We start from the raw sequence: 21,435 nt of genomic DNA, 5'->3' as shown, positions 1-21,435 counted from the left end.
AGATGAAGAAATCCTTAGCAAAATATTTAGCAAATCAATCCCACAATGTATAAAAAGAATTATACACCACGACGAAGTGGGATTTCTACAGCTAACATCACACTTACACCTACAGCTAACATCATGCTTAACGGTAAGAAACCTTAAGTTTTCCCACTAAGATGGGGATCAAGGCAAGGGCATCCCCTCTCACTACTGCTTTTTGACATAGTACTGGAAGTGCTAGCGAATGCAGTAAAACAGTGAAAGGTATACAGATTAGGAAGAAAGAAATAAAACTGTCTTTGTTCCCAGGTGACATGATCTTCTATGTAGAAAATCTGAAGTAATCGACAAAAAACTCCTAAAACTAAGAAGCAGTTATAGCAAGATTGCAGATACAAGGTTAATATATGAAAGTCAATCACTTTCCTATATACCAGCAATCAACAAGTGGAATTTGAAATTGAAAACACATTACCGTTTACATTAGTGTCTCCCAAAATAAGATACTTCGGTATAGATCTAACAAAATATGTACAAGGTCTATATGAGGAAAACTACAAAACTCTAATGAAAGATATCGAAAAAGAACTAAATAAATGAAAGATAGTCTGTGTTCATGGATAGGAGGACTCAATATTGTCAAGATGTCAGTTCTTCCCAAATTGATCTATAAATCCAACACAATTTCAGTCAAAATCCCAGCAAGTTATTTTGTAATATTGACAGACGGATTCTGAAGTTTATATGGAGAGGCAGAAAACCCAATATTAAAACACAGTATTGAAAGAGAAGAACAAAGTTGGAGGATTGACACAACCCAACTTCAGATCTTACTGTAAAGCTACAACAACCAGCACAGTGTGGTACTGGTGAAAGGATAGACAAATGGATCAATGGAACAGAATAGAAAGCCCAGAACTAGACCCACATAAATACCATCAACTGGCCCTGGACAAAAGCTAAAGGCAATGCAATGGAGCAAAGATAATCTTTTCCACAAATAGTGCCAAAACAACTAGACATCCACATGCAACAAATAGATCTGGACATAGACCTCACACTCTTTACAAAAATTAACTCAAAATGGATCATAGGTCTAAATGTAAAATGCAGAACTATAAAACTCCTAGATGATAACATAGGAGAAAACCCAGGTGACCTTGAGTGTGAAGGTAACTCTTTAGATACAACACTAAATACATGATCCATGAAAGTAATAATGAAAATTAAAAACTTCTGCTCTGCTAAAGTCAACGTCAAGAGAATGAGAAGGTAAGCCACAGTCTGGGAGAAAATATTTGTGAAAGACACATTTGATAAAGGACTGTTATCCAAAATACACAGAGAACTCTTCAAACTCTTAAAAGAATAAAAAAATGAACAACCTGATTTAAAAAATGAGCAAAAGACCTGAACAGACACCTCACCAAAGAAGATATTCAGATGGCAAGTAAGCATATGAAAAGATGACATCATATGTCACTAGGGAATTGCAAATTAAAACAGTGAGATTCCACTACATACCCATTGGAATGGCCAAAATCCAAAACACTGACACACCAAGTGCTAGTGAGGATGTGGAGCAACAGAAACTCTTCATTCATTGCTGGTGGTAATGCAAAGTGGTACAGCCACTTTGGAAGAAAGTTTGGCAGTTTCTCACAAAGTTAAACTTACTCTTACTGTACAATCCAGCAATCACACTCCTTGGTATCTGCCCAAAGGAGCTGAAGACTTAAGTCCACACAAAAACCTGCACATGGATGTTTATAGCAGCTTTCTTCATAATTGCCAAAACTTGAAAGCAACCAAGATACCTTTCAGTAGGTGAAAGGATAGATAAACTATGGTATTCAGACAATGGAATATTATTCAACACTAAAAAGAAACTATGAAGCCGTGAAAAGACATGGAGGAACCTTAAATGCATATTACTACATGCATACAGAACTACATACTGTTTGATTCCAATTGGATGACATTCTGGTAAAGGCAAAACCATGGAGACAGCAAAAAAGATTAGTGGTTTCCAGGGATTAGGGGGTAGGAAGGGATGAATAGGCAGAGTACAGAGGATTTCTAGGGCAGTGAAACTATTCTGTAATATACTACAATGGTGGATACACGTCATACATCTGTTCAACTCATAGGATGTACAACACCCAGAGCGAGCCCTAATGTAAACTGCGAACTTTGGGTGACAGTGTGTCGATGTAGGTTCATCAGTTGTAATAAATGCACACTCTGGTGGGAATAATGGAAGATGATGGGAGAGGTTGTGCATGTGTGTGAACAGAAGCATATGACAACTCCCTGTACTTTCCACTAAATTTAGAGTGAACCTAAATCTGCTATTAAAAATAAATTTTATTAGTTAAAAAAATGTAAAGCAACCTGAAAAAACCCTTACATTTATACCGAGAAAATAAACTAGATAATAAAATTGTGTCTTCTCTTTCTGATGGGCAGCAGCTATAGTGTTCTCAATTCAAGTCGTCTTTTGACGCCTGGTTTTCCAACCTGAGGTTAAGGAAAATAACCTAATCTCGTTCTTAACTGACCCACAACCTTATTTGCAGTGAACACTTAGCACCAGTTCTTCATAAAATGGTGGGAGGAGGAGGGGATAGGGGATGTCTAGAAGGCAGTCAGTGGGCACAATTTAATTGACTCGTGCCCATGGGACGTCGAAGGCTACAAGCCGAGTTCACGTACCTGCAGACTCCATGCCTCTTCTCAGAGCTGAAGATGACAAAGGCTTGTTTGGTTTATGCGAGGATGTCTCCGCTCATCACTTCTCAAAACATGAAGAGTATATATCCTCTTCATTTAGGAAATGTCTGCTTATAATAGAAACTTATTTTCAGTCAGCTGTTCCACTTAGATGATTTATGTCACCTCTGACCTGCTTTCTGATAAAGCATGACTTCATTCATGGCTCTGGAGATGGCCTGTGTACACTGACCTGGCATAAACCTAGGGTGTTAAGCCATCCAAGTGGCACTTGTTGGTGGGAAGATTGACATCCCACTATAAGAATGCCTGCAGTGTAAAGCCGCTGCATTCCTACTGAGACCTGATTAAGTTTATCCCAGTATTAGGTTCTTTATTACTCATATTTCTCAAAAGAAAAGAGGTTTTTCTAGCATACCGAGTATCTGGCTTTTAATGGCTACTGAGCTGAAATAACATGCGTATATGGATGGTTGTTCATTTGTTTGCTTCCTGTCTCTTCTGTTACTGGTTCATTCTTGGAGGTTGGAGTAGTCATGCCCTTCTGGTCAGCTGACCATTGCCCTTTCTTAGAAATGACACTTCTCACTCCGAGTCTAAGGAGTTAGGTGTACCAGTTTGCATTTAGCTTCTCATCCCATCAGTCAGGGAAGACTCAGGACATTCAGAACTGATTTCCATGGCCCAGGAGCCCGAGTCAGCTTGGCATGAAGGGCTTTTCCCAGACATCCTTGAGAATATCTTGAGAAAATTTAGTCAGTGGCTCCTTTTTTCCCCTAAACTACATTTTGCTCAATGACGATTTTATTCTTTCACTGTCTAAAAATACTGCACCACATTCCAAAGCCTCAGTCATTAATACATGGAGGAAAATGTATATTTTCACATACCTGTTTTTCCACTATGATACTTTCACACACGTTCTATAATTATTGAGCTCTTTTGTTTTAAAATATATAGTTTCTTTGTTTTACTAGGGAGCTAAGTTTTGTGTGTTTATTTCAGAGCTTATTCTTTGCACTCTGGAATATCATGGCATGCCAAAAAAAAGAAAACAACTACAACTTTCTGAAGTATCAATATTTGCTACCACTTGCCTCTCTCTATCCCACCTTCACAGACAGTATTTCACATTCTAATTTGCGTTGCCCTTTTATCATTCTTTATAACTCAATTCTTCATGTTTACTCCTCTGTATTGAAGCTGCTTTCCTAACACCTCCTGTCCTACTTTAATTTTCATTCCTTGTTTGCCTCTATAAAAGTAGTCTAAAAATAAAGTCTCTGGTTCTACAAATCATCATTATTATGCTTATTTATATTTCTGCCTAGAATACTTCAAAGCCCTTAACAGAGTTTCCATTATTCAGTGCCCTCTCCAGGCTGTGATCTGTGTGCTCTCTGGCCAGGTCTTCAGTTATTTTCTTTTCTGGAGTGTGTGTGTATGTTTTGTCTCTGTCTGTCCTTCTGTGTGGTTGTGTGTGTAAAGTCTTGATTTAGTCACAATATATATGCTTTTAGAGGAGTTTCTTTTTCTTGGGTATTTCTTGATGATTTTTACTTTGTTGTGATGAAAAATGTGTATCGAAGCACTGCAGCACAAATAGTACTTTTTTACTTGCTCGCGCTTTTCCGTTTTAGGAGGACTGGTAGAGACAACAGCTCTTCTTTTATTTTGGTTTCTACAACACAGAGGTTGCTAGGTGACCTTAATCTCTTTCAACAAGAGGACAGTCAACAACAACAGCAAATTCCTGCTCTCTATAGGTTTGTATATTCCACCTAGAAGATCTAGCAAATAAAAAAGGATTTAAAACATTTTTTTAATGTGCAGCTCTGCATAGACCTCCTACATTTCTGTAACACAGCATCAGATATTTTTAAATTATGCTGCCATTTCTTCAACATTATGACATGCTTGTTCACAAGAAATCAACTTCTAAGTAGTAATAGTTGTGTACCGTCTCCAGGAAATTTAGTATATGCAAGTCCAGTTTAATATGAAATTTTATGAAAAACATGTCAAAATTTTGTTATTAAAATATCTATTTGGATTTCTCATTTATTTGTATGACTCTATTCATCCATTGAATTTAGCTTCTTATACTTAATGTCTTCTTCATTTAGGGAGAAATATATTTAAATTCTTCATCCTTGAAGGTTTACTTGAAAGTTTAGCCTCATATTTTCATTTTTAAATAATTTTAATAATATCATAAAATTATTTTATGTAATTTTCATGTATAATTTTGAAAATTAAAAAAAAATCTTTCCTACTTACATTTTTAATTCTTCCGTCAAATTTCACCCATGATGTTGCTTTCTAGCTCCTGCCAAAGTTAATAGTTACATTTTCTCCAATAGCAAGTGGTAGATATGCAGACTTCTAGCAATTGCTTAATGCCTTTATTTAGCCCTTATTTAGGAATCGTGGGAATAGCCAGGGCTGATACACAGCAGGTGTGGATAGTGTGGCTGTGCTGATGGTTACTGAAATGTCTCCAAGGCTGCCAGAGAACTCTGCCGCCCTAAGCTGGCGTGGATCCCTCCCCACGGTCCTGCAGCTAAGACAATAACCTGTGGCCTGTAGGTGGCCTTTGGGACCCTCCTCCATGCTTTGACATGCCAGCTGTTAAATATTTCGATTATCACTCGTGCACGGCAAGAGGATCATCATTATTTTGTCTTGATATTTACTAAACTGTTTTTAAGAATACCTTATGATAGAAGTATTTTGTGTCATGTTAATGACACTTCCAGTTTTACAAAATACGTAATTTGTCTTTAACAATCTAGGTAAATATAACTGGAGTTTTCCTATATGTTCTGAAATATTTTCACAGTAATATTCCATTTTAAGGAACAAGATAAAATTAGGATTTGGGGGAAATCTGTGCAGTTTTCCACTCTCTTTCCTTTGCCTGTTTATTGGAAATAAGATTTGATGAAATTTTCTTGTTTGGATTTTTAGGATGAAAAATATAGACAGTATAGTAACTGAAGTAATGTTGCTTTTTAAAAATAGTGGTAGATCAAATGTTGGCAGTTTTATAGTATAGTATTACAGTTTGCCATCTCATCACCCGTTAGAATTTTTCTCATTGATCCTTTGGTGTTTGTATTGATGTTATTAATGTAATGGCTTTAAACTTCAACTCATATAGCTCATATGACTTACAGCATCCTTGCATGAAGATATTCTTTGGACTATAAATAAGTTATATCATAATTAATGATTTAAAAGTTCATTCTTTTTACTTCCCATCTGTCTTAAAGAAATGGGAAGATGGGGTTAATATGCACCTAATAATTTTCACAAAAAGTAGAAAAAAATGAACTCATTTTTTAAGTATCTAGGTTAATGTTAAGATATGAAGGAGTTTTTAAGAAAAGACTTACAGTCTACCAAGTTATTGATCCTTAATCTATGGCTGTTATAAATGGATGTAATTAGCAATTCAGTCTAAATGAACCATGGAGGAGCCTCATTACTCTGAAAAATCCATTTCATCACTATAATAGGAAATTTCCAAATCTAAAGGAATAGAATATACGTTGTAAAAATTTCTTTGGAATCAATAATGAGCATTGTGACTATCAGTTACAGTTACATATTACAACTGAAGGATTACTCATATAAAGTTTTATCATATAAGTGTATTTAAATTGGGATAATTCTACCGATGTAATTTTGCTCACGTTTTACACCATATTCATTTGTACAATACCCCTTTTTCCTATATATGTACTTGTCCCATCTGTATCAAATTAGATTATCTAAGTCATAGAACCCTAAAGCCTTAGATCCGGTTTGGAACAGATATGATACAGTTCCTCTTTTTATAGGACTCCTTGTCCTTCCGTGGTTGGCTCCAGATCATGCAGTTATGGGGGGTCAGCATCGGAATTAGACCCTGGGGAGGGTTTATACTTTCGTCATCTCCTCTACCTGCCTGCTTCCTTAGTTTGCTCATGGATTTAGGAGAGTTATGGAAGAGAACTTTCTTCTGAGATTCAGCTCAAAACCTCGCTCCCGGTAGAACTTTTGTCCTGCAGTCAGCTTGATGAAAGTAATCGCCCACACCTAAAATTCCTTGTGTGGAGAAAAAGGCAATGACAGATGCACCATTAAAATCAGGGCACACACTCTTCTTTTCCCCTCTCCTCTCCTCCACTATGTGGAATTTCTAGAGAGGATCCCCAAAATGCCTGGACATTAGGAATGGCGATTCTGTCGTAGAGAATTTGTTTCCTGTTTTAGTGGATGAAAATAAACCGTATCCCCTACTGGCTGTTTGAAGGTAAGGTCTTGAGCCCACCGCGCTGGTCTGCTATAGCCCCGTCTCTGACCAGAGTGGTCGAGTATCAGCAAGTATCAATGTAATAGAAATGTTTTGTGTTTCAGATGCAAGAACTTATATATGGTTTTTCTGCTTTATTTTTACTCAGTGTTTTCTTCTAATGTGAGTTTTCTGTCTTGGTTTTTAAAAATATCTATTTCCTCATAACTATTTGTTTGTTTCTGGAAGGTCTGTAAGTTGATCTGATAATCTAAACACCATGCCATTTATACCTGCACCTCCTCATTCCTGTGTCTAGTTCTTAAATAATTTCTTTGTGCAATAGAAATACCCTGCCAAATGGCTTATATCTGCTGCCTGATATTTCAGCTTTGCTTGGCAATTTTAGTTCTATAAAGATTGTTGATTAGAAACAACCATGTTTGGTGTGTGTTTGTTTTTCTCTTAGTGGAATTTGTTCTGTACACACTCACTGAATTTTCCTTGGAGTCACCACTTGGTCTGTTGGGAAGAGCGTGGAGTAAATATGCAGAGGCGGTCCTTGTTTTCTTCCTAGAGTTTTAACTACTGTATAGTGGTTTTTTTAAGCATTAATAGAACAGCCGTTGCTGCCAAGTAGCTGACATTCTGAAATAGCGCTTCCCTTCAGGCACCGTACTGTTGGGATCATTTACTTGCAGAAGGAGGTCGTGTGTGTACGTGTGAGAGAGAGAGAGAGAAGTGGGAGGAGAACTATTCTGTGGGCGTATCCTGCTGAGGTCGGGAACCCGCTGTTGAATGAACTCCAGCCTGACCCCGTTTGGACCTGGAGGAGGAGCACATGGACCAGGGAAGCAGCCAAGGCAGCGTTAGAGCAGGAATGAGATGCTTCTTGCTGGGAAGCTTTGGAGAGAAGTGCACTGAGGGTGGACCAGTCACACGAAGGGGAAGGAAGGACAAGACCCCTCAAGGTAAACATGGCCCCTGTTTAAACAGGGTCCCTGTTTATAGTGACTTCTGATCAGTGATGGAAAGAAAGAGTTCTATACACGATGCATGGCCTGGATTGAGGGATGCATGTTTATAGGGGGAATGACTGGTTTGTAGAGAAAAATTTTGTTTTTGAGAGAAAGGTTCTGCTTCTAGTGATTGAAATGTAGAATAACATACCTTTCACTAAAATGAGATTTTTTTCTTCACTGAATCTCCATGCCGGTGGAGCCCTGACGCATAATGGAGGAGCGCACAGGCCCGGGCTGTGTGCTCCTGATAGGATTTTGAAGATATAATGACCAAGAAGGCATTCAATAAATCTTAGCCATTTTTATTGTTATTGTTATTTTTTCATCTACATTCTGGAAAATATTGCAGAAAGTAGATATCCTTTTAAAACACAGTGTAGTTGCTGAAGATAAAATATACCAGATTAGGCTTCAATTTAGGGAAACAAAGAAAAATCTATTTTGGCACCATATTATCCTCAGAAAGATTGCAGCTTTGACTGTGGGGTTTATTTCATTCAATTAAAAATGTAGATATGTGTGTGGGGGTGAGAACATTTAAATGTGCTCCTAGGCTTTCCTTCTTAGATTTTTTTTTTTTTCTGTATGGCTCTTACCTCAACGTCTGTCTTCAGCAGTTACCCTTCGTGTGTTTATTCTGTTTTGCCTCCTAAGCAATTTTTTTTTTAACTCTCAATATATCAGGTCAGAGAAAAAACCCGGTGTATAAGATGACTGACAGTGTTCTGCATTTTCTTTGGGGATATTCAGCTCTGCATCTTGAATAGGATCATTAAGCTTCCCTTTCAAAGCAGGCACCCCAGCGTGAGCACGTGTCATCACTGTATTGATGCCTAAATGTTATCGGATGGGAGATTTTCCAAAACAGAACAAAGCCAGGATCACTGACCACTGAGGAACTGTGTTCTGACAGGAGACGTGTGGCCTCCTGAAGGTGTATGTGCTATTGGTTGGGGGTGGCTTCTTTTCATTAGGGGGCTGCTTGGGTCATAGAAAACTGGAAGGGCGGGTTTCTCCTGGGTAGTCTGCATACTTGGTTCCCAGCCAACTAGATAACTGCTGGTAGCAACACCACTTCCTCTGGGACTCCCGTCACGTGCCAGCCCTCCAGGGCAGCCCCACTGAGCTGGTCACACCATTCTGAGCCATGGGCACTGCTCTCCTGATTGTCCCAAAGTATAGATAAAGATCCGCTGCCAACTCAAGGGATTCACAGCCCAAGTTCTGACAAAACCCTGAGTGTAAAGAAGATGTTATTTTCACTGTTTAAGTTTTGTTTTGCTGTTTTAAACAGAAGACAGGAAGGCAAGTGTACGGTTCTGTGGCTCCGCCTTCCTCAGCATGTGGTCCCAAAGTTGCTAACCCAGCCTCAGAACTCTAGACACTGACCCTCCTCTAGTCTTACCAATGCTTCTTCGACCCTTTCCAAACACACGAGATCTTTCCTCGTCTCCAGCCCCGAGATCCTGTGCTTCACCTGCCTGGTCACTGTTATTTGGAATATATAGATTCCTCAAATACATCTTGTCAAGAATTTATTTTTGCATTTTGGATTCCTTCCTAGAATTACCTATTTCTCTGATTAGTACTATCATTCTTCCAGGCAAGCAGCCTCAAAGCTTTATTACTATAATTGAGTCTTTCTCTTCTCTCTACATCTAGAGTGTTATTAACATCTCTCATTTCTCAATCAGTAATATTTCCATGCCTGGGCATTTTGCTTCATTTCCTCTGCCACCCCCTTGTTCAGACTCTTCACTTTATGTCTGAACTACTGCAATAAGCCAATGACTTGCATGTGATGATTTATGACACCTAAATCTTCTACTGCTTCATGCTTGCTAGGATGGCTGTACAATAAAACAGACGATGACAAGTGTTGTTGAGAACGTGGACAAATTGGAACATACACTGCTGATGGAAATGTAAAATAGGATAGCCACTTTGCAAAAGTTTGGCAGTTCCTCAAAAGATAAAACATAGAATTACCATATGACCCAGCAATTCACCTCCTAGGAATTCCGTTCCCAAGAGAATTGAAAACATATGTCCACACAAATACTTATAAACAATGAACAGTCATGTTCAAAACAGCATTATTCACAAAGACCTAAAGGTGGACGCAACCCAAGTGTCCATCCACAGATGAATGGATAAATAAAATGTGGTGTATATATGTATAGATATATATATATAATGGAATATCATTCACCCTTAAAAAGGAAGGAAATTCTGACACATGGTACAACATGGATGAATCTTGAAGACATATGCTAAGTGAAATAAGCCAGACACAAAAGGACAAATATGTGATTCTGCTTATATGAGGCATCTAGAATAGTCAAATTCATAGAGACAAAAAGTAGAATAGTGTTTGCCAGGGCCTTAGGGGAGGGGAGAATGGGGAGTTATTGTTTAATGGGCACAGAGTTTCAGTTTGAAAAGATGAAAAAGTTCTAGAGATGGATGGTGCTGATGGTTACACAGCAATATGAATGTGCTTAATGCCACAGAACTGTAGACTTAAAATCTGGTTAAAGTGGTAAATTTTATGTTACATATATTTTACCACAATGGAAAAAGACTTATAAATGAATGTTAATAGCAGCATTATTTATAATAGCCAAAAGGTAGAAATAACCCAAATATCCATCATGAATAAAGAAAGTTTTGTATATCTATACAGTAGAATATTACTCAGCCATAAAAAAAGAATGAAGTCCTGATACACACTGAAACATAGATGAACCTTGACAACGTTTTGCTAAGTAAAAGAAACCAGACACAAAAAGCCAACTTCTGCATGATTTCATTTATCTGAAATATCCAGAATAGGCAAATCCGTAGAGATAGAAAGTCGATTCACTGCAGGAGAGATGAATGAGGCACTGACTCTTAATAGGTGCTGGATTTATTTTGGGAGTGATGAAATTGTCCTGAAATTTGATAGTGGCAATAATGGCACAACTTTTTGAATATACTGAAACCCACAGAATTGTATACTGTAAAAGAATGAATCTTATGGTGTGTGAATTATATCTCAATTTTTAAAAATCCTAAATCTTAACACATGACTTTCATGATGCCATGTTCATGAAACAGCATGTCCCAGTCTCAACTTACTGTTTCAAGCTCTGTAACTTTGAGAAAATTAAGTGACCTCTCTTCTAACTCTGCAAAATATGGATAGTAATAACTCCCTCACCAGATGTTTGTGTTAAATGAGGTAACATACATAGTGCATGTAGCATGGTGTCTGGCATTTTCTAAGAACTCAGTAAATTCACTAAGACCCCTTAGGACGTGAGCCCTCAACAGCTTCCAATACTATTCCAGATATTATTTCTGGATATTCTGGAAAATGGCCCAACTCATTTGCCATTTGACCAATACTCTTTACATTCTGGCTCACATCTGCCTCTTCTCCTTTATAGAAATCCTTCCATCAGAAAGGGCTTTTTAGTCTCCCTCTGTGTGCTGTGCATGTTCCTGCAGCTGTCTTTGACTGAAAACGGTGCCCCCTCCCCTTCCTCTCTGCCTCTGAATTTCTTCCCACCCTTAGAACTCAGTCTGCTGAGTTCCTCATGCATGAAACTTTCTCCCTTATTTGCGTGCATGGTCATCTCTATTTGTAGCATCCGAGATTTTCACTGCATCTTTGACCAGTGAAGCCTTGCTTTGGTTATACTTGTAAAGTATGTCTCTTACTAGGTGATCTTTTTAAAGGACGTGTCCAATCTCTTCAGCTAAATTAAAGCCCCTAGGCACAAGGCCACATGATATGATGCTTTACCTTTTCCATAGCCCTCAGCACATTGCCTCGATACAGTATATTCTGAATAAACATTCGCTATCTATGAGTTGTTAGTGCCACACCTCGACAAGCACAAGGGCTTAAGGTAATGATTCTCAATCCTGGCCGCACCTTAGAATCACCTGGGGAATAAGGCTTCATTTAGCCCACAAATCAGAATCTCTGAGCACAAAGCCTCAGCTTCACACCCAGGTGATATGGTTACAACTGAGGCTGAGAACCATCGGATTCATCAGATGGAGTAATGTAAGCCTGCAGGGCCTGAGCCTGACTACCACAGTCACGATGTGAGGACCTGATACGGGCAGAGATGCTTGGGCACTGCCAAGTGCTCTACCAATACCAGACAGTGTTGTTATGGCACATTTGGGAGTTTCATTGCTTTAACAAAGATCCTCCAACCCTGAATTTTTTAACAGGTGTAGTGGAAATATCCAATTACAGGCATCGAAAATCTTTTAAACTCTACATAAGAGCTTTCACACCAGATGTACATGCCTTGTTCCCTTTTGCTAACTTAAAAATATTCAAACTCTGTATCTTTTCCAGGCTGGCCAACATTCAGCAGCAGACCCTCTCAAGACTGTCCATTGCCCTTGCTCCTGTCCAGTGACCACGCTTGGAAGCAGGAGATGGGCCCAGCAGCAGCCGACAGGTCATGATCCAGCAGGAGCAGTGAGGGACAGAGCAGCTGGTAAGGCAGTGGGGACCCTGGTGCTTGGTTTGCGAGTAAACGTTTATTCTCAGTGTAACGGCCATCTCTCTTTCAACCTTCAACTCTAAGTTACTCTGTACTCTCTCAAATACCTTTATTGTCTGTGCTCATGGGTTAGACTGCAAGATCTGTGAATATCCCGAAGATGTGTGCTGGCTTTTTTGTATATGCATTTTTGTCTGGAGAGAGGGAAGATTTTCATCAGATTCTCAATGTCCGTGAATTAAAAAAACAGAGACATGAGAACCATTCAGATATAACTATATAAGCATGGAGAAGGTGCTCTCTGTAACACTAGTCAGTGTTTCTCTCCTCCATTTTTTCCGCGCTTGTGGCCACTTTGTCTCAGTCTTGTTGAGGACCAAAAAAGTGATATTTGTGGTTGTTTGCTGATCTGAAAAGTGAGCACCTTCTGAGCCTAGGCAGCTACGTTTCTTGACAATTTAGCCCCATAAAACTAGCAGAGAACTAAAGTTTAAATGACAGATCTCAGGAAAGTCTATGTGATTTTTTCACATGATTTTTCTGAAAATACAAATAGAGGTCCTGACAGAGGGAGACACCAAATACTTTTTACATCATGTTCTTATAGTTGATCTTAATAAAGATCAATTTCTTCTGAATGCTACTCACCTGCTAATGAATGTCCCAGCCTAAGGGTCATTTATCAGATCATTATCATTTACATGGCTGTACAGAAGTAGGAACGCATGTATTTTTCCCCAAAATATTGCAGATGAGCACTAGAATGAATTCTCTTATATATACCTTTGCCTGTACTATAAGCCAGTTAAAATTATGAGTGTATCATAGGAAAGAAATGGAGGTTAGGTAGAGAAAAGGAAGAACAAGGTTTTTTTTCCTTTTAGCGGGTAATTCAGCTTCCGTTTCACTGAATCGTGTTCATGCATTCAGCATAACGAGTCTTCTAAAATGCCTGGTAGCTGTCATCTCTGCCCTCACTCCAGAAGCCCGGGACGTGAGTGTCCACTCTGCCACTTGATACCTCTCAGAGCCTGGCTGGTGCTGAGAAGCCCCTCCCCGTGTGTCCTCATGTCAACTCCCATGATTCCTGGATGTTGCCGTTTTGAAGACACGGGGCAAGTGCATCTGCCTAGATTACTGCTCTGCCCTGGGAATTTTAGGTCACTCTGTAAGGGAAACAGAACTCAGCACAGTAGTGACTCTCAGAATGAAAATGTTCCCCTTGCATGCTAATATCTTTAGAGTAATCACTGTCACTGAAAATAGACTTCCTCTTTCCCCTCTCATGCTGGAAAATCTGAGGTAATTATGAAGAAAGCATTCTTGGCTCTCCCCTCCTCCCCTGGTGGACACTGTGCCCTCACTGTGGGGACCAGCCACTCGTTCGGCACTTGGCCTGGACAGGAGAACTGAGCCACATTTTTAAGATGGAATTTTTATCTCTTCAGTGAAGTCGCAATGCTAGTCGGAAGATTTTCTCTTCTTGGAGGTGAAGGGTGGGTAAGTAAGGAAATGCAAGTTTAGGGAAAAGTGTAGGATAAATTACTAAGAAAAGAGGACAGGAAATTAAAATATTAGCTGTTAGTTAAAAAAAAAAACATTTACAAGTAATTCCCAGAGGAGTTCTTTCCTCATGTCCAAAAAGAATCTTATTTTCATTTAGTTTTTTCCTCAGCCTAGGATATATTTTCAGTGATAAATAAGCCTAGGACTTATTTTTAGTAATATTTATTTGCTGTGTGTTCTTGAGAAAAATTTTTAACCTTTTTAAGCCTTGTTTTATTTGGCAAGGAGGAAAATAGGTCACAGTTAATAATAATGGTATTATATAGTATATGGAAAATATGTGCAGGGCCCGGCACACAGTGTGTTCTCAATTTTATATTAGCATTTGTTTATTATTATTAATCATCATTATTAGTGTTGCTTTCAGTTTTTAATAATGAATTCATTCAAAATGTATTTTTTGAGCACTTATCAAATACCAGGTTCTGTTTAGGAACTGGGATGCATTAATCAGCAAAACAGATTGAAGTCTCTCTCCTTGTTCAGCTTGGAATCTAGTGTGAGGCTGACACAAACGAGATAAATAATAAAAACGTCTAGTGTGTTGACTACCAGGAAGTGCTAAGCATGAAAATTTAAAGCAGAAAAGGGAAATTGGGGGCATGTCGAGGTAGTAATTGAAGATGGGGTAGTCAGGAAAGACCTCACGAGGAGATTTTTTTTTGAGTGAAAACGTGAAAAAGGAAATCAAACATATCCTAAAGTTACGTGGGGGAAGAGCGTTCCAGGTGGAGGAGAAAAGCCACAAGTAGAGCAGTAGGTTTTCCAGAGTGATTCAGAGAGATCTTACAAGCTCAGTCATGTACCGCCAGTAACCGTTTACACACAGACCCAAGTAAGTGATGCAGATGAGAACTGTGGTTGTTCAAGGAATGGCAGGGTCCATCTAGACTAAAAGTCAAAGGAAACTTCACAGAGAAAGCTGGCAGGTTGTGGCCTGGATATTGAAGGATAGGAAGAATTTGGATAGTTGGCAAAAGGATAGAAACTTTCAGTTATAAGATGAATGAAGTCTGAGGATCTCATGTACAACATGGTGACAGAGTTGATGACACTGTATTGTATAGTTGACATTTGCTTAGAGAATAGAACTTAAATGTTCTCACCAAAAAAATAAATGAATAAAGCTAAGTATGTGAGGGGATGGATGTGTTAATTAACTTGATGGGGGAAATTCTTTCACAATGTATATGTATATCAAATCATCATATTGTACACTTTACATATCTTAGTTTTATTTGTTATTTATACCTCAATGAAGCTGGGAAAAAACCTCCAAAGAAAATGTTCTAGTTAAAGTTAGTTTTATACGCATCACAGTTACGTAGCCCTCACACTGTCAGCCATAAAACAAACGAACAAACAAAAAACCAAGAGGAATGACATCCCAGTGGAGAGAAGTGGAGGAGAAAGGGCATGAGATGGAGTGAAATGAGGGTGTTGGCTTTGAGGGCTGGGATGCGCTGGGCAGAGGAGGGGGAGGGGCAGGTAGTGGGAGAGAAGAGGGAAAAGCAGGCGAGGCCAAGTACTGTAAAACCCTAAGGCCAAGCTAAAGATTATTACATGCGATCCTACAAATATTGAGGAACAACTGAAGCAGGCAAGTAACTGGCTGAATTCAGGTCTTTAGCAAAATTATTATTTTGACAACTTGAGAAGAGTCGGGAGATGGAGGAAGTGGTGGGAGTGATTTAGGAGTGAGGGTGAGAACATGGATTATGATCATAGAGAGAAGACTGAAAAAGGAAGATTTGATATCTTTTAAGGAAAAATCATGAGGATTGACTTGCTAATTGCACATAGGAGATAAAGTTCTCTTCCAGTTTGAAAATGACCAGTTAAATGTTGGCATTAAAGGACATGGGGAATTGGGGTGCCTGAGATGCGGTGTGGCCTCCCTAAGGTCCTGTCATAGCTGTGGGCAGAGCCTGGACTGGCCCCACCCTCCATGTTGAGAGCCCCCAGCCTGTGCCATCTGTGAGAAGTGTTGGTGGTGGGTCTTCTGCCAGCTGCTTGTGGACACCAGACCTAAAAGGTTTGGATACGCCTGTCAGCACTGTCTTGTAGCCATTCTTCTAAGTAATGTGGACATTTTCACCCTCTCTCCTGAAACAGATCAACCTTGTTTAGAAAGGGTCACAGAAGCATCGGCAAGACGAGAAGAGGGTCATTGTCTGTATGTGCTCAGATTCTCCCATCTCTGGTCATGGTTGATGTTTCCTGATTTAAAATAAGTCATCTTTCTATCTCTGCAATAGTTTGAGATGGAATAGTTATTTCTATCATTGTACTTTTTTCCAGTTTATCTTTTAGGAGAAAAATGACTTTTGTTATCTCAAATTTAAATCACCACCTAGACTTTAAAATTAAGACTTCAAATGTCCCTTCCTTACAGACCAACCTTATAAACTGAAATCCATCATCATTGTTCCAACAAGCCTGATCAGTTTGTCCTGAGTTGGAGTCGTAAGACTTGAAACAGAGAGACCCTAGAGATCATCTAACACACTGCTCCTCAGACTGTTATTCTGTGGCCCATCTGTTTGTTATTAAATGTTTTCTTATTTTTAATAAAATGTAATTATCTAGCAAGTAAGCAGAAGTATATTTAAAAGAGAAGGTGTTTCGTTTTCTATTTACAAGAATGCTACAATTCTTTCTTTATATATTTCTCTACTCTCTCTATTACATGTGCCGCCATGATACAAGTCATGGCTGAACTGTGTGACAGCACAACCTTTGTCATATGTGGGGTCTGGTGTACATTTTAAGGCCCAGATTGGTCTCATAGCCTCTGTGTCCCAAGAGAGTGAATTATGGAAGACTTGACATTCTCATGGTATTCTGCTGAGAACTTTGGCAATCCCTAAATTCACAGATAGCACTGTGGTATTTTTGGCCTTGATGCCCATCCATATATGACATGTACTTTGAGTTTAGAACCAGTGAGCCGTGCTAGAATAGACTGCACTCTATGAAAGTTATCTTCATCATTCTTGTTTCGGTTTCCCCATCAAAAGGTGAAGTATCAGTTGCCTCCATTGATCTCACAGGATATTTTAAGCAAAAATGAAAGAGTCTTGGTGAAAGCACTTTGTATTCTGAAAGAAAGTTGCAATGCAAATAAGGGCACTAGAAACGTTTACCCATCTTTGCAGGCGTTAACCTGAGCAAACCTCTTCCTCAAAATGTGAAATTAGGGGCCAGCCCAGTGGCGTAGTGTTTAAGTTCTCATGCTCTGCTTTGGCAGCCCCAGTGTTTGAGGGTTCAGATCCCGGGTGTGGACCTACACACTGCTCATCAAGCCATGCTGTGATGGCATCCCATATACAAAATAGAGGAAAATTGGCACAGATGTTAGCTCAGGGCCATTCTTCCTCAAGCAAAAGAGGAAGATTGGCAAAAGATATTAGCTGAGGGCCAATCTTCCTTCCCTCTTCCCCCAAAAAAAGTGAAATTAATACGTTATCTTAGCCTTTTTTATGTTGAGAAGATTGGGAGAACAAGGGATGGGTTTCTGGAGAATCTGTGGTCATATAGTTCATGTTGTATATGGGTGTAACACTTCTGTATAACTCGTCTTTCTGTAATTCTCAACCAAGAGCATGGACAGTCCTTGAATCTTGGTGGGGATCTTGGAGAGACTCTCAGAAAGAAAACCTTGGCCATGTTCTCAAGATCTTGAATCCCTCTCCGCACAAACATGTGCACACGCACACACACGTGTACAGAACATCTTTTGTTAGATCCTTCCAACCAGCTTGCTCCTACTTTGTTGAGAACATTGAACTTGTTGAGCAAGAACTTCCATCACTTTCTTTTCCACCTATACCTACAAATCCAGCTTATTCACACCTCTGCCTATTCTTACCACTCTTTGGAATTTCCTTTTTCTGTGAATTAATCATTTCCTAATTGTTCCCTCTGTTTCTATCTTCCATTTTTTTCTGGTGGTCAATTTAAAGTGCCCCAGTGTGCTTGTTCTTAAATGCACATCTGACCAAGTACACCCCTTCTTAATATCTTTGATGGATACCCATTGTCAAAGTTTGTTAAAACAGTAGAAGTCACCCCACCACCACCACCACCGTGAAAAGTTTTTAAACTTTTTAAATTAAAATGGAGTTCATCTGGTCAGTGCAGAGATGGATGCAATGTGGGGGCTCTTGGGGCCCCCTACCTACCCCGCTCTTCAGCCAGTGTGGCCCTGAGCAGCTCTGTGAATCCTTGGTATCTGAAGAACTCAGTGTGGAAAACCATTGACCTATAGGAAGTAGATCACACTCTGCGTTTGATATTCCTCGTCTGGCTCCTGATTACCTCTCCACCTCCTTGTCACCGTAGGGTCCCCCAGACTCTGTGATGTGATTATTCCTAACTCTTTATAGGTCTTGAGCATAACATTCTATTTCACACATCCAAGCCTCTGTACTTGCTGTCCTCTCCTAGTTAACTGCCCTTTTGCCGTCAAAACCCAGCTCAGGTTTCTTATCCTCAGAGTCGCGTTGTGGCTCAGTTGTTCTTCAGACATCACACTTACCATAGTCATTTGTGCTGTCTTCTCAACAAACTCTGAAGTCCCTGGGACGAAGGCTGTGTCTCGTCTTCTTATTCCCAACATCTTGCACAGTGTCTGTTTACAGGGTAGGCACTTAATTATACACTTCGAAAGAACAAATTCACTTTATGATCTTTTTCGTATCTTTTATTTTTCTTTGTCCTTTCCAGCTCCTTCTTAAATAGATACAGCACCTACCCACTAAGGGGGTGGTGCTGAGGGACTGTGGAGGGTGGGTAGTAGAACTTCAAGAGTCTCGGCATGGTAATCTCATACACAAAGTTACATTATTTCAGAGCTTGAACCTCAGAGATACTGAATTGTAACTAACACTTGTATAAATTACATATGATACTTACAATTTTCTTTTCCTAAACTATCCTACCAGATTAAATTTATTACAGTTGGGATTTGTGCTCTTGTTGGCTATCTGGGGAGACTTCAGGGATGCATTCAGTGTTCTGATTCAGGAGTATTGATGAGCATAAATGTTTTACAATGGGAAGAGAAATTAGAAAGCTGTTGTGGATGATATTGGATATCTATCGGGTGATAATTTTGATGAATAAACATGCTCGGTACCTGTGTAGTGAGACATGAATGCAGGACATGTTTTGCAAGTTCCAGCAAGTTTAGGTGATGATAGTTTTCTGGTCCAGCGGTACCTCCTCAGGTGAGGAGGGAAGTGGTCAAGGTACTTTGGAATGTAGGCGCCGGTCTGTGTCTGGTGTTGCTGTCCCAGTGCTCTGTGGTGTTATGAGGACACAACTGGGAATGTATGCAGGGCTAAATTTGTACGCAGAATCTCTAAAGGACATTTTAGGAAAGACTTCTGAGCTCCAGGTTCCCTAACCAAAGAGTAATGTGATTATTAAAATCCATAGCTTTAGATGAGGGTCAATAAACTTCCCGCATCAAATGCAGAATTGAATACACGGGCAATTTAAATGTATTTCATTTAGGACAAAAAATTTATAGCCTTTTGTCATATATTTATTAAAAATATAAAACCAGATGGCCTCAAAAAAGATTTTTTTCCCTGATTCAGTTTCATCCTTTCTTTTCAAGGTAAGAGACAGTAAGTTTTCCTTGTTTGTATAATTTGTGGTTTTTTTGTCCCTTGCCTTTTTTTTCAAAAGTGCTACCTTCTCAAGGTGAGTCACTTTGTAGACATTTTAAAAATTGAAATTTCTATGATGCTTATTCTGTTAGTAAGTCTTCGTAGAGGGGGAAGGTAGGAAAGCATGTCTGAATGCCTGGCACATAGTAAGTATTGACTCAGTATTTTTTGATTGAGTGAAGGTGTTATCATCATATAGGAAGGAAGATAACTTAATATCAAAATATTTTTTAAAGCTTAGTTTTTATTCATGATGTAGAAGATATTTCTCGTCATTAACATGGGTCATACAACTGGAATATATCATAAAATGCCTCCTTCAGATCTTTACTGAGGCCAGTTAAGGAAGGCAGAAAGGAGAGCTAGAGGGAGAGAAGTGACCAGGAGATTAAAAAAAAAAAAGCAATTTCCTAAATTTTTGAGAATCAAAATATTTATGAAATTGCTATTGCTATCATCTGAGAGAAAATTTATGTATTTTAAAGCTTAAAGAAAATGACATTCCTTTCTGTGCCACGCAGAAATCTTCTTTCCTGCCCTCCTACAAAAGGCTAGCCTAGTGGCTGATTGGATGCTTAAAATAACAAGGAACGCACTAATCTAATACATTTCTAGAAAGTTCTAATTGTTTAGTATCATGCTGAGCTGGCATCTGCATTTATTAAAGAATGTTGGATCCCTTTTTTATGTGATGGTCCCCTAATTATCAAAGTTTGGTATTCGGTATTTCAGACACGATCAGACCATCATAGGGCTTCCCTCCAGCTCTCCGGATGCTGCACATCTGCTCACACAGGCCCCAGGCACACCCAGCTTCCGTGACCCCAGGACCACATTGCTCCATCACAAGGAATTTGCACCAACACTTTGTCTTCTTTTCACACAAGCAGCTGATAAACCAAATCTCTTCCATTCTTATTCTGTGACTGATTTTCTAAATCAGTGTTGAAGATTTTAACATTTAATTTGTTCAATTCCATCTTGCTATTTTTGGACCCTCCTTTAAGCCTAGGCAAATTTATAAAAATCTTTTTCCATTCCATGCATTGTTTATATACATATGCTCTCTTCTCTCTCTTTCTCATTTCCTCTATAAATTTTGTAAGCATGACTTTTGTGTTTTCTTTGATATTACTTATTAAAATGTCGATATAATTTCTTTTCAAAAAGTAGATAATCATTGAGAGAACAAGTCATACTTTTTAAATTAAAATCTTACCTAAAACTTAGAACAACTCTCATTCCTGATTTCCTTCATCTTCTCTATTTTTAACTTTCTCCTCTGGAAAGTAGAGGCATTGTCCTTCTCACTTTATAGGAGAAAAGGATCTACTTTCATGATATAAGACCATACTTTTAAAGCTTTAAAAGTTAGCTTTATATTTGCAACTGGCGACATAGTTAGATGGATCCCACAGACTGGAGGTTCTGCATGGAGGCAGAGCCAAAGAGGGTGAAGAGGCGCCCCGCCCCCCAAAGAGGGCAACACTGAGCTGGCCTGGCCTCACTGGAATTATTTTAGGGCGTTTGCTCAGTGAGCTGGACACAACGAGGAATCTGAACTTAAGGATGTGTTAGAAGGTAGGCTTGAATATGCAGCAGCAGTGATCTCACCTCTGAATTTGTGGTTACACGCTCCCACTGGTTCTGCATTTTTC

At 39.1% G+C, this 21,435-nt stretch overlaps 1 protein-coding gene across 3 annotated transcripts in view; it reads left to right on the top strand.

Annotated features, from left to right (window-relative positions):
* The window catches only part of TET2 (tet methylcytosine dioxygenase 2), a 125,065-nt gene that overhangs the window by 22,237 nt on the left and 81,393 nt on the right, over window positions 1-21,435 (top strand). For 2 of the 3 annotated variants that reach the window (XM_004426613.3, XM_087437792.1), the window contains exon 2: window positions 12,383-12,527. The gene's annotated coding sequence lies outside the window, so the exon portion shown is untranslated. Of the gene's footprint in view, window positions 1-7,450; window positions 7,969-12,382; window positions 12,528-21,435 lie in introns of those variants that run through there. The other variant, XM_087437793.1, reaches the window with a different exon arrangement.

Source organism: Ceratotherium simum, chromosome 12, assembly GCF_057802395.1.
Source record: "Ceratotherium simum simum isolate JZ-2026a chromosome 12, ASM5780239v1, whole genome shotgun sequence".
Classification (NCBI taxonomy): Eukaryota; Metazoa; Chordata; class Mammalia; order Perissodactyla; family Rhinocerotidae; genus Ceratotherium; species Ceratotherium simum.
The sequence above is the reverse complement of the archived record's forward strand: the minus strand, read 5'-3'. Positions and strand labels throughout refer to the sequence as shown.